This window comes from Asterias amurensis, chromosome 6 (genome assembly GCF_032118995.1).
Source record: "Asterias amurensis chromosome 6, ASM3211899v1".
Lineage (NCBI taxonomy): Eukaryota > Metazoa > Echinodermata > Asteroidea > Forcipulatida > Asteriidae > Asterias > Asterias amurensis.
Window position 1 is genome coordinate 24,019,777 of NC_092653.1, and position 11,783 is coordinate 24,031,559.

The following is an 11,783-nucleotide window of genomic DNA, read 5'->3' on the forward strand; positions in this document are numbered from 1 at the left end:
GTCCGGTTGACCCGGAAGCTGGTCACAGACGAGATTTTTCAACCCGGATTCGCTGCGTCAGTTGGACCAATTTTCTCCTCTATCGTCGTCGTTGTTTTGTCGTTATTATTACTGTTGTTTGATTTGTTTTTTCTCTCCTGTTTTTTGTCTGCTGCTGTTGTTGATGATGATTTTGTCGTTGTTGTTTATTTGTTTGTTTATTTATTTATTTCTTCATTTTTATTTGGGTTCTGTTCAGGGGGGGGTGGGTATGTTTGGGTGTTTTTTCTGTTGGGGTGTTGGGATGGTTGTACGTTTTAAGGTTGTTGGGTTGGGGTTTGGAGTTACGTGAGTCGTCTAAAATGTTTGAGTGGGCTTGGAACGATGGATAAATAATTCTATTTGCAGCGGATTTTCGTTGAGATCCTGCCGACCCTCAGGAAGCGCATCCTGGTCATGAGGGACGCAATTATTTTTACCCCCAAGGGTCTCCCATCAGCTTGCTGCACTTTGACTTCTAGCCTTAATTTGTGTTCACATTATTCAAGTTATTATTAATATTAGTATTATTGTTGAGCGTTGAGGAGTACGTGAAATGAGGACGGTTTCTTTGGGGTCTCAGGAGGGGTCTCAGGTGTGTTTGTTAGAGACCACCATTGGATTGGCAGACAGTGTATAATCATGCATAATATGCTCCTGGATCAGGTGTTCGTAGAGGTTTTTCAAAGTTATAAACAATCATTTGGGCCGGTAAAAACACCGTGAGAGGGATGCAGAGATGTAAGAATTTTATCACAGAGCAACGACCAACACAAAAAGGAACTACATGCCTTATTTCTTGTTCCTATGATGTGGCTATTGCGAAATTGTTGAAAACAGCTCCCCTGGTTCACGGAGAGAAGCAAATTTACAACCTTTTGGTTTATAATTTGTAATCTAATTCAAGTAAGAATTTTAGACGGACCAACTACATCGGGAACTAAGCCATGTTTCGGTGGGGTTTTATGAGCGTGAAATCGTTGAAAATAATCCCGCCAAAGCAATTTTTCAACCTTTTGTAACCCAAGTCGTGCAAATCGAGCATCTCGTCACATCGTGTTTTCCAGCTTCGTATAAGACGAATAGCTTGATTCTTGTTAAAGTGCAATATTTAACTGTCACTTTTAACTTTAAATCCCATCGCTCCCTTAGACGAGTTGCGCGATTGAAATTCAATAATAATAGATTGATGGCACTTTAAACTATCTAAGAAAGATTTCTAGCATCATTAGACTGCACCCGTCTAGAAACACATAACACTTCCACCTGTCACACACTACACATTATTGTTCATATTCTCTGCAACTTATTAATATTCTCTGCAACTTTCATGCTAGGAGCAGGGCTCTCTGGAACCGCCCTCTCGTGGTAAGATTTTGATGGCCTGACCGTTGTGCCGCCTCCGTCTGGTCTCCCATGTTAAATGGCACGTTAAATGCATTTGTACTTTTTACCGAAGTAGAGAACCAGTCTACCCGAAGAAGCATGGCGGTAAGTTGAAATTTGCTTTGGAATCTTGGGGAATTGGGTGCATTGGTAGTGACTATTTTGATGTAATTGTATGCTTGTGATGTTAATAATAACTGAGGGATGATATATGTTGTTAAACTTTAACCCAAACCATGCCCAAACCCATGAAAAAACTATCGAGTTAAAATGTGTATGAATCGGAGTCCAAGATGGTTGCGCGCCCGTGACACTACAGTACGGCCTATATGTACATGTACATTTCTAAGGTCACAGTGCCACAGGGACACACTACCGACATGGGTGTACCTGCTGTTCATCCATACTCAATTTGGGACCCTTGTTAGAAGTTTTAGTAATTTTATGTGCACCAACTGTTCCAGGTATAATACTATTAGTGGGACTTCGGAGAGGGGTGGGGTGGGGACATAGGCCAAAATACACACAAAAATAAACTATACTATAAATTATAAAAAGTTCGAAAAACAAAAATGCAAGCTTTGCACGCCAAAAGGGCAGACAAAAAAGTATACAGTTTACATAGTTGAAAAATAAAATTTCTATACGAAAGACATTTCTCTTAAGAACAAACTCTACCTGGCAAGTAGATTACATGTACACACATGGTGTTACCACAAACCAACACATATACATGTATAATGCTCATTACAATGCTGATTTAGGATAACTTTCCGTATGGCGCCACCACTTTTTCACTCATTTTTACAAAAAGGGATATATCAATCAGGTAAATTAAATACTATATTATTTTATTTCGAATGAAAAAGTGGTGGCGCCATACGGAAACTTTTCCCTGATTTATGTTTTCTTACAAGCACTCCTTCTGACTAAATGCACACTGAAGCCAGCATCCATTAAACCACATAGCAGTGTCCACATTCTCATTACTGCATCGAGGAGCAACAATGATCGACATCAACAAGGGGATGTGTTATGTGCAGGTTAAGTGGAATAACAACTTTTCCTTGATTATTATAACTCATCAGTGGCTTATTTTGCTTATTTATTTTTAAGAACAAATCATTTGCTTTTTAATCTTAGGCAAATTAACTGGCATACTTCATGTTTATTACTATCACATGTTCCCCTCCCTTGTCCGCATTAGTAGTGTGGACATTGGGGAAAAAGAGAAATTACTAAATGCCAAGTCGGAACACTCACAATAAACACTTGCAAAGTACAAAAGTACTTTTTTAGTGTCCCCTTTTGTACCATTGTTTGCCATTGTACGATAATGTAGTAAGGACCGGGTCCAATTTCATGGCTCTGCTTACCGCCGAATTCCGCGCTTACGATCACGATTCCTGCTTACGTGCAAGCGCCGAATTTCTGCGCTAGCCTTATAAGCATAGAATGCCTACTAACATTGAGTACGCACACACAAAGCCAAAATTTTTCGCTAACCTGTGAAAAACGCTTGCCGTAAGCACAAAATTCCCTGCTTCCGTAAGCGCTGATTCTTTTTTCCAGACTTTCTTTAAAATTTTGCCATATGCTTTCTCCCTAAGCATCTATCACTAATTTAGGGATAGCTGGTAAAGTAAACAATTGTATACCTAACTTAATTATCTTATACCTTTCTGTCCAAGTTATTTACTACAGCATAAGTTAAAGTCCAACTCTTATTACAGTAACATTAAGAGTGTAAAATATTAACAATTGTAAATGAAAACAAGTAAAACACAATGAGGTTTGAAATGTGACAAACAGAAATGATGTGATCCCACCTTGGTTGACCGAATGAAGACAAAACCTGCTGCCTTGAAGAATTGTTTGATGGTTATTCACTTGCTTCTCATGAAGAATGACATGAAACAGCTTGTTGCCGAACACCCTGGTCACACAAAGACGATGCTTCTTCTAAGATGGAAACATGGCCAGGCGTGCGAGGATCTCCATGAGCGTGGTTTTGTCGGGGTGTGATCTCCAATGTCAGGAAGCAGCATTCTCTCCCCACCACTTATTTTGAACGGCACAAAATAAGCGTAGCCGAGTCGTGGCCAACCATAAGCGGGGCAAAGTCGCAGTGGGAACGCCATTATTGTACAAGCAGTGTGTAGAGATCTTTGTGATCGCAATAAAAATGCAACACCATCGTCAACTACTTTGAAGTACAGAAACAACCACTTGTCAGCATTGGTCTCCGTGTAATCGTGGCGGTAGCGAGTCCGCAACGCTTTGATGTAAAGGCAGTACAGTCGTGATGTATTCTTTAAGTTGCCAAATTGCTGGATTTTGGCGGTTGATAGTGCTCGGACTTGATAACTCTTTGGGTCGCAGAGCTGTGTGACTGGGGTATTACAGCCAATCAGGAGGTAGTGACCATGGGAACTGGGTCTCTACCTCGCCCTACCCCTTTGTGGCACATAATAGCGTGTTTTGGATGAGTGGTCAAGCGCACTGGACTCGGGCCCTGGTGTTTCTGATCAGCAATGTGTCGGTTCGAGTACTTCTGTCAACTACTCCTCATCACACATGTCTTATCACTAGAGAACGGGTTTGTCACTGGCAGTGCTAACGGAACAGGTTTGCCACTGCAGTGCTATTACCCGATGCAGCACCCTGTAATTAAGGTGCTACCTAAATAGTGTCAAATAATTCAAAACTTCAAAGTCCTCTCTATAACAAAATGATTATGAGCACTTCAAGAGAGTCTGGATAAAGAATGTAACTAACCTCATGTCACCAGGAACCAATCAACTGCCGTCAAGTCCCTTGTTGTATCTCACTCATTTATGCTTCCTGAGCCACAAGTCGATCACTAGTATACATGTACAACTCCAAAACCAAGCAGCATGCTTAATCGCAGGAAACAGATTTGTACACATCGCATCACCACCATTCAAGAACTTCATGACTCAGCACCTGCTAAAAAAAGAGAAATCTTCGCACTGACCATTAGACAGTCACCTCCACATACTATCTAATGGAAACACCTCCATACAAGATGTGTGACATCTAAGTTTGTCAATCCACCTCAACTAGCATGTTCAAGAAAATGCTGAATCAACTAATTGATCACCATTTAAAGAGAATGAGTAAAGAAATACAGAGGCTCTACAACAAATTCGACATCACTCATCGTATAAACCAAAAGGATTGAAGGAATACAGAGATGTCAGGAAGGCATCACAAAATTAAAGAAGTTTGTCAAAACTTTTGGTCTCACAACAAAAACCTACAACAACAACAACCCTGGACAAAATGTTTTTTAAACATTAATAAAATCCACAACACAACAATTTTCAGTGTCTCCTGTCACTGAAATACTTGAGATACAACAAAAGGTCAAATAAATTTTAGAGATGTATTAGTAACAATATTAGTAATTAAGCTCCTACAATAACATCTAGTTTAAGCCATTTCCAGTAGAAAATTTACTCTGAGGTATATAAACTTTTGGTCCGTCTTCGAGAGCGGCTAGAGACACTCATCTTACCATTGCAGGCTGGTTTCGGATCCAATCGCAACACTGCTGAACAAATAGCATGTCTTCAAATGGCAATTGATGCGTGCCACTCAAGAAAGCCGAGTCTGGTTATAAAAAGCTTTGTCGCCTTCTCCAAAGCATTCGACTGTGTCGACCGCGGGGCTCTGAGACAGATTCTGTCACTTTAAGGTATACCCACACCTTTCATCAACCAATAATTTCACCGTAAACCAATACATCTGCATGTGAGCGCACATCCGCAGGTTGCACGGACGAGTTTGACACAAAATCTAGTGTGCTCCAGAGAGATACGCTGACACCCTACTTGTTTGTCATCGTCATTAACGCGTCATTGACGACATCTTATGCAAGTCGCTCACCCTAGAAGATGCTTACACTGTGAGGAGACATGTTTCCGCACAGCGAACGGCCGTGAAAATCCATGCACTTGCCTACGCCGACAATGCTGTGCTATTTTCTGATGACCCATCGCCAACTTCATCGCTTTTGAGGCAGCATCAGCCAAAGTAGGTCTGCAAGACGAAGCATGTACATTGGAGACATGGGAGACACTCCACACACTACTATCTGTACAACAACTGGCGTCCCTCTCGAGCCTGCGACAACTTTTGCAACCTGGGATGCAACATTGCAGATAGCAGAAGTGCCATTCAGTGACAACGGCAGCTGGCATTGGTCCCAGCACGCAAACTCACACCTGTGTGGGATGGGGTAGCCAGCGATAACACCAAAATGCAGCTCTTTCGGTCCACAGTCGAGGTGAAGCTCTAGCGATCACTGACACCATTACCAAGAATCTTGATGCTTTTCACTGTACTTTCATGCAGTATTGCCTTGGTATGTACTTTCCAGTACAACTATCCAACACATATTTGTACGCTTGCACATGCGTAGCACCTGCAACAACAATCCTGCTGAGAAGTTGTCTTTGTTTTATTGGCCAAGCTCTGCAAAGACCTGTAGAGGTGCCTTTCGGTCCCTTCTGACACACAAAACCAACCATCTGAACCCTTTCAACAGGGTGGAAGGCTGCGCTGTACCTACTACATATCGCAGGTTACAGACGACCTCAACGCCATCGACATACAACATAATCAGGCTGTTCATGCTGCCCAGGATTGGCCTGGATGGCACAAACGAATTTCTAATATTGCAAAAACCTGTAATCATAACGTCTCAAGCCTAGATCGCCCCCAAAAGATGAAAGATGGAGAAAAATCACAACTAAATGGCAAACTTCTCCAGGTTAAAAAAAATGTGGCAGACCTCCAACAAGATTGAGAGAGATAGTCAGCCTTGTGCAATCAACAATCTGGCAATGACATGCACAGAACAGAAATACTTGGCACAGTTTGGGAGACGCCTTCGCCCAGCAGTGGGATGACATGGATTAATGATGGTGATGATGATGATGAAAGCTATCTTTGAGGGTACAGGCAAGGATAAAATCTTCACCAAGCAATTCTTCTCAGGTTTTACTTGTGGGGATACCACCAACTTACCCTTTGAGCTGAAATTGATCCCCAAGAATAAATTCACAGTAACATCGGATGGACTTCTTAAACGCCTACAATCAGTGAACACCAAGAAAGCAATATGACAAGGGTTTTGATATCAAGATGCATCTTACAAGACCTGACTACTGAAAGTTCACCCTTGATATAAGCTGCATCTTCCAACAATATCGGACACTGGATGTGTTTCTGTTGCCTGGATAAAATGTCAACATGTCTCCCATTTGTAAGAAAGGAGACAGGTGTACAGCGGCAAGTGACTACCTGTGACCATCACATCCATCTGCAGTAAAAAACATTGAGCAATGGAACACTTTGATTATCATGAAATAAAAAGGCTCAAGATGATTTCAACCACGAACAATCATGTAAAAACACAGCCTGTGATCAAAACTCAAGATCTTGCTAAAGCACTTGCTGATAATCGAGGCAAAGTTGATGTGATAGTGCTCAATGTTTTGAAGGCCTTTGATTGTGTCCCTGGCCACCAGCTATTAAAGACAGTTTATCTGTTGAGTAAACCAAAGTATTTTCTGTCAGTGTGAACCTTATTGGGCTAGAAACCAGAGACTACATATCTACTTCAACCACTAGAAACTCTGCCTTCACAGCCAACTGCAATACTGCTTTTATCAGTAAGCAGTAAGACCAAACACAAGAGCAGGAACTGCCAAATGAAGCTTAGCCAAGAAGTACAGTGTGCAACAGAGAACAGGATCAACACTATAAAATGACACTTACTAAGAACTAGCTGAGACTGCCAATGGCTTTCAGCAGAACAATAACTAATAACGCCTTGTACTTGGCATGTGTAGATGAATGGAGAGCACACCAAGGAGTAACTCTTACCAATAAACAATTGTTCCAACTACAGGAATTTGTTGCAATAAAGACATCCAACAAAATAGGGGTAAAAGGGGTTTGCTTCGAAAGACAAACTGGCTGGCAAAGCAGGGTGCGCTGCAGGAATGGATGAGATGTGCAAGTTCTTCTTTACCAGAGGCTACCGTGCCAAGCTAGAAATAAAAGACTAAGCAAAAGATATTGCTTGCGCCATTGATTGTACTCTTTTCATGCACACGGAAACTATAATTGACAGGCGTGTCATGTGGTTGAGCAGTCTAGTTCACTGGACCCAAGCTCTTGTGTTATCTCAGCAGCAGAGTTTGGATTTAAATCCCAGTCATGACACTTGTACCCTCTTGCAATGCACTTAACCATAAATGCTTCGTCAAAAGTTGGGAAGTTATTTCATTCTGCTCTACCAGCCAGGCTTCTAGAGGATTACCCATGTCTACACCATTGCGGAGTGTGAAGGGGGTAACCCTGTTTCAGCACCAAGAGTAGGTGACAATGTGCCCTGGTAGCAGCTGACTTTGGTCGGTAGCCCAAATTTGAAAGTGGAGCCCTCACCATGAAGTGTCCATCCGGACTTTTGATGTTAGGTGATCTCTCATAACAAATGTTTTCTTCAAGTAGAGGACAAAACTTCATGTCAAGTAGTAAAGTTTCAAGTCAATGCTTCGTTCTTTCAGAGACGTCAAAGCTAACACATTGACTGAACTTAAAGAAATGGTCTTTCAAAGACAAGCAGATCAAAGATGCCCTCTAACTTTAGAGTAGGCCTGCTACCAATCTGTAGAAGGCCCATGGTTCAGACAATGAAGAGAGACCATGAGCCAAGAATAAGCAGGAAAAGTAAGGAAGAGTGTTCACTCACCAGTTAATATCATACACCGCTGTAGGAGATATTGGTAGAGAGACACCATCAAAAGCATGTGGCAACTGAAGCTGACGCATCATAAGAACAACAGTGTGGAAGATTCCTGGACACCTGTTTGTACATGTATCCACACTAGAAGCGGAAAACAAAGAAAATGATATCAAACAGGATTAAGATGTCGCAGATCTGTTCAGCAATAAGAATGTATGCCTGCCATTGCTCCTGATCAGGGATGAATGTTTGGAATGTAAATGCTTCATTCTTCATACCTTTTATAAGAAGAACAATCCAGCAGAGTTGTACATGCTACCAAATGTACAGATGTTACATTGCACATCTCAGCTTCCCTAGCATAGCTCTTTGAACAGTGACCAACTAGCAGATGATAAGTTCTGCTGCCTAAAAGCAGTCACCTAATCTTAGTCTGTCTCATTAAGTGTCATTTTTTGAGCGACAGTGGAGCAGAAGTTAGCTCTATTCACTTCTCGGAATTATTCATCCCTAAGACATGATTTGCAATTTCTGCAACTTTTGGTGAGAAATTTCTCATAGGTTTGTGAGGCATAGTTCTCAATGGGTGTTTAAATTCAGCAACCCATCCTAGGCCCTGATTTCCTGAGACCTTTCAACCTGATGGTCGACATGCAACATAACCGACGCCTTGATGCATCAAAGTCACATAAAGTTACATGTAGTTCCATCTCTACTCAAATTTACTCCAACCTTTCACTACTGGCTGAGTTTCTGACCATTACACAACCTTCAAGGATGCCCGCCAATGCACTGGAAGGATCAAGTCCAAGCATATGCCCAAATTCCACTTGCTGCAGCAGAGCAACCAGCGACTAACAGACTGGTTTTGAGATGGTTATCCAAGGAGGCCAGACACCTTGTCCTAAGCACTGAAGTCAAATCAAGTCACAAACTTCATAGGAGGAAGACGCAGTCAAACATGATTTAACGCACAACACAGAAACAAAGTGACCTAGCTACATCATCAGCCTGTGCTCCTTGTCTCCGAGTAGACTCAACAACAGAAAACATTAATTTGAACTTATGTTGCAGCTCCGGACAGTCCGCCTCTCCATCAGCAATTTGGCATCAACGTTATACATGGTTCTAAATAAGACCTCAGGAAATTAGTGCCCCAGTGGGGACTACAGGACACTCAACATTCGCACAGTTCAAGATTATTACCGAATCCCCCCATATGCATGACTTCACAGCCTCGCTTAGTGGAGCCAAGATTTGCACCAAATACTGAACAGACACAAAGAACCAGGTCAATTAAATGTTCAACCCCATGCTCCTTTTGGGTTTAATATTTTACTGATGTCTTTATCAGAATTGTTTTGATTATATTGTCATGTCACAGTTGTTGAGAATCAACACATTTCTAGAGTTGTTTATTGGTTTACTCTACCAGTTAGTTTTCAAGTTCACAAACAAACCTGTGTGTAGAGCAAGGCCATCAAGATAGCAACCTATTCTTATAAACATCAAAACCTAACATTTGTTGAAACCCTTGTCAAATTTGTTGCAAATGTAAGTAAGAGTTTGATGAACAAAGTTTAACAATTGGTGCAGAAGTTTTTCTTTTTCAGATACTTGGCAGGCAGTACTCAACAACATACACCTTTCCGCTGGCCCTATTTGGAAAAACTCAACGAGCATCCCTCATCCGACTAGTATGGATTTGGAATGAGAGCATTGTAGTGTCAAGGTGTCACAGTGGGGTATGTTCAATTTTAATATTGAGATGATTTTATTATGAGTATAATTTCCAATACTAATGCAGGGAAATTTGTTGTCCTTTTGCAATTCATGTGAAGTAAAAACTAAGCTTTTGTTTAATAATCTTTTACAGAGAAGGAAACAGATACATGTAAAATGTTTGGAGTTGTAAGTTAAGAGATTATGAGTCACTGATGATAACAAATGTTTTTTCATTTTTACTTTGAATCTTAGTGCTGAAAAAATGCCATGAGACCGAAAATATGTCTTGTTGACTTTGCTGCGAATATTGTGCAGAACTTAAATGCTGTCTCTGTTGTAAACACAAGTAGTAGACATGTGAATGCAGAGTTGGGATGTTAGAATATTGTTTAAGTATAAGCTTAAATTATAATACAGTGTGTCGCCAGATCATTCTGCTGTAATGTGATTCCATGCAGATGTTCAAAATTTAAAGTACACACCTTTTTCTGTATTGAGCCTGCAGAAAAGATTGGCGAGCCCAGAGACGGCACGGTAAGGCACTGATGGACGAGCCTGGAGACAGACGGCACAGTGAGGCGCTGATGAATGAGCCCAGAGACAGGACGGCACGGCGAGCGATCACAGTTGAGTCTTAGACAAGACGGCACGGTGAAGCACTGATGGATGAGCCTGGAGACAGACGGCACAGTGAGGCGCTGATGCATGAGCCCAGAGACGGGACGGGACGGCGAGGCGCTCACGGTTGAGTCTGAGACAAGATGGCATGGTGAAGCACTGATGGATGAGCCTGGAGACAGACGGCACAGTGAGGCGCTGATGAATGAGTCCAGAGACAGGAAGGCACGGCGCTCACGGTTGAGCCTGAGACAAGACGGCATGGTGAGGCGCTGATGGGTGTATCTTTCATGGATAGTAGATCTACATATACAAAGCAGAAGAAGCTTGAAAGACAGAATGAAATTCCCATCAGTTCCCATCAGGTACAGTGATTATTATTAAGAGTGGTTTTTACCAAATGAAAATAAAAAATGTGCAGAGTAGAGTAGTTACAATGATAGCTGAACTGACAAAGTGTGACCCATATATAATTGTGATATTGTGATTCTATGCAGATACTGTCAGAGGATGGGATCCTAGATGGTGGACTGATTTAATGCGTGCTGCAATACCTCAAACTTGCAGAGAAGTTCGATGACAGACAAGGATCCAGTACTTGATCTACATAAGCAGCACCTCTTGAACTTTTATACCCAACAATCAGGTGAGTTGACCTTGCAGATAAATTTACACAGAAATGATTGAAACATTTTTTGGGCAACTGTTTTTTTACCTGCATGTCATCTCATTTGTCAAAGACTTTTAAATTACACAAAAACAATTGTACACCTGTTAGGAAGTGAACCAAAAAGCCAATTGTGTTGGTTTTTCAATAGAACTCTGTCAGGTTTTGTTTAATAAGTTTTATACAGGCACAGTAAGTTTTCTGCTGTATCATGGCCATGAAAAATGTTTGCTGCCGTTGTTGTTGGTTGTTTTTTTTTATTCCTTGTTGTTAACTGGACTATTATTATCCAACATTATCAAATCTGGTGTTAAGATATAATTGAAATATTTGACATTTCAGGAGGACTCTACAACTGAAAACATGAAGGGAAACATGTATGAGAACTAGATGTACATTAACTGCACCTAGCAAGATGAGAAATTTCAGCTGACACTGTATGAGGTGAGTTCATATATGTAATAGACATGACACTGTTGTTTGTTGTTGTCATTGTCATTGTCATTGTCATTGTCAATGTCGTTGGCATTGTCGTTGGCGTTGTTGTTGTTAATTGGAGTGTTATTATCTAACATTGTCAAATCTTGT

General features: G+C 41.2%; 1 long non-coding RNA gene and 1 pseudogene across 1 annotated transcript; one reads left to right on the forward strand and one right to left on the reverse strand.

Moving 5' to 3' along the window:
* Positions 1-7,578: 7,578 nt before the first annotated feature.
* LOC139938939 (uncharacterized) lies at positions 7,579-10,793 on the reverse strand (annotated as a pseudogene).
* On the forward strand, positions 10,791-11,633 carry LOC139938941 (uncharacterized). The gene is made up of 3 exons (XR_011786242.1): positions 10,791-10,893; positions 11,026-11,174; positions 11,538-11,633. It is a non-coding gene; the product is annotated as an uncharacterized lncRNA (long non-coding RNA).
* Positions 11,634-11,783: the final 150 nt, after the last annotated feature.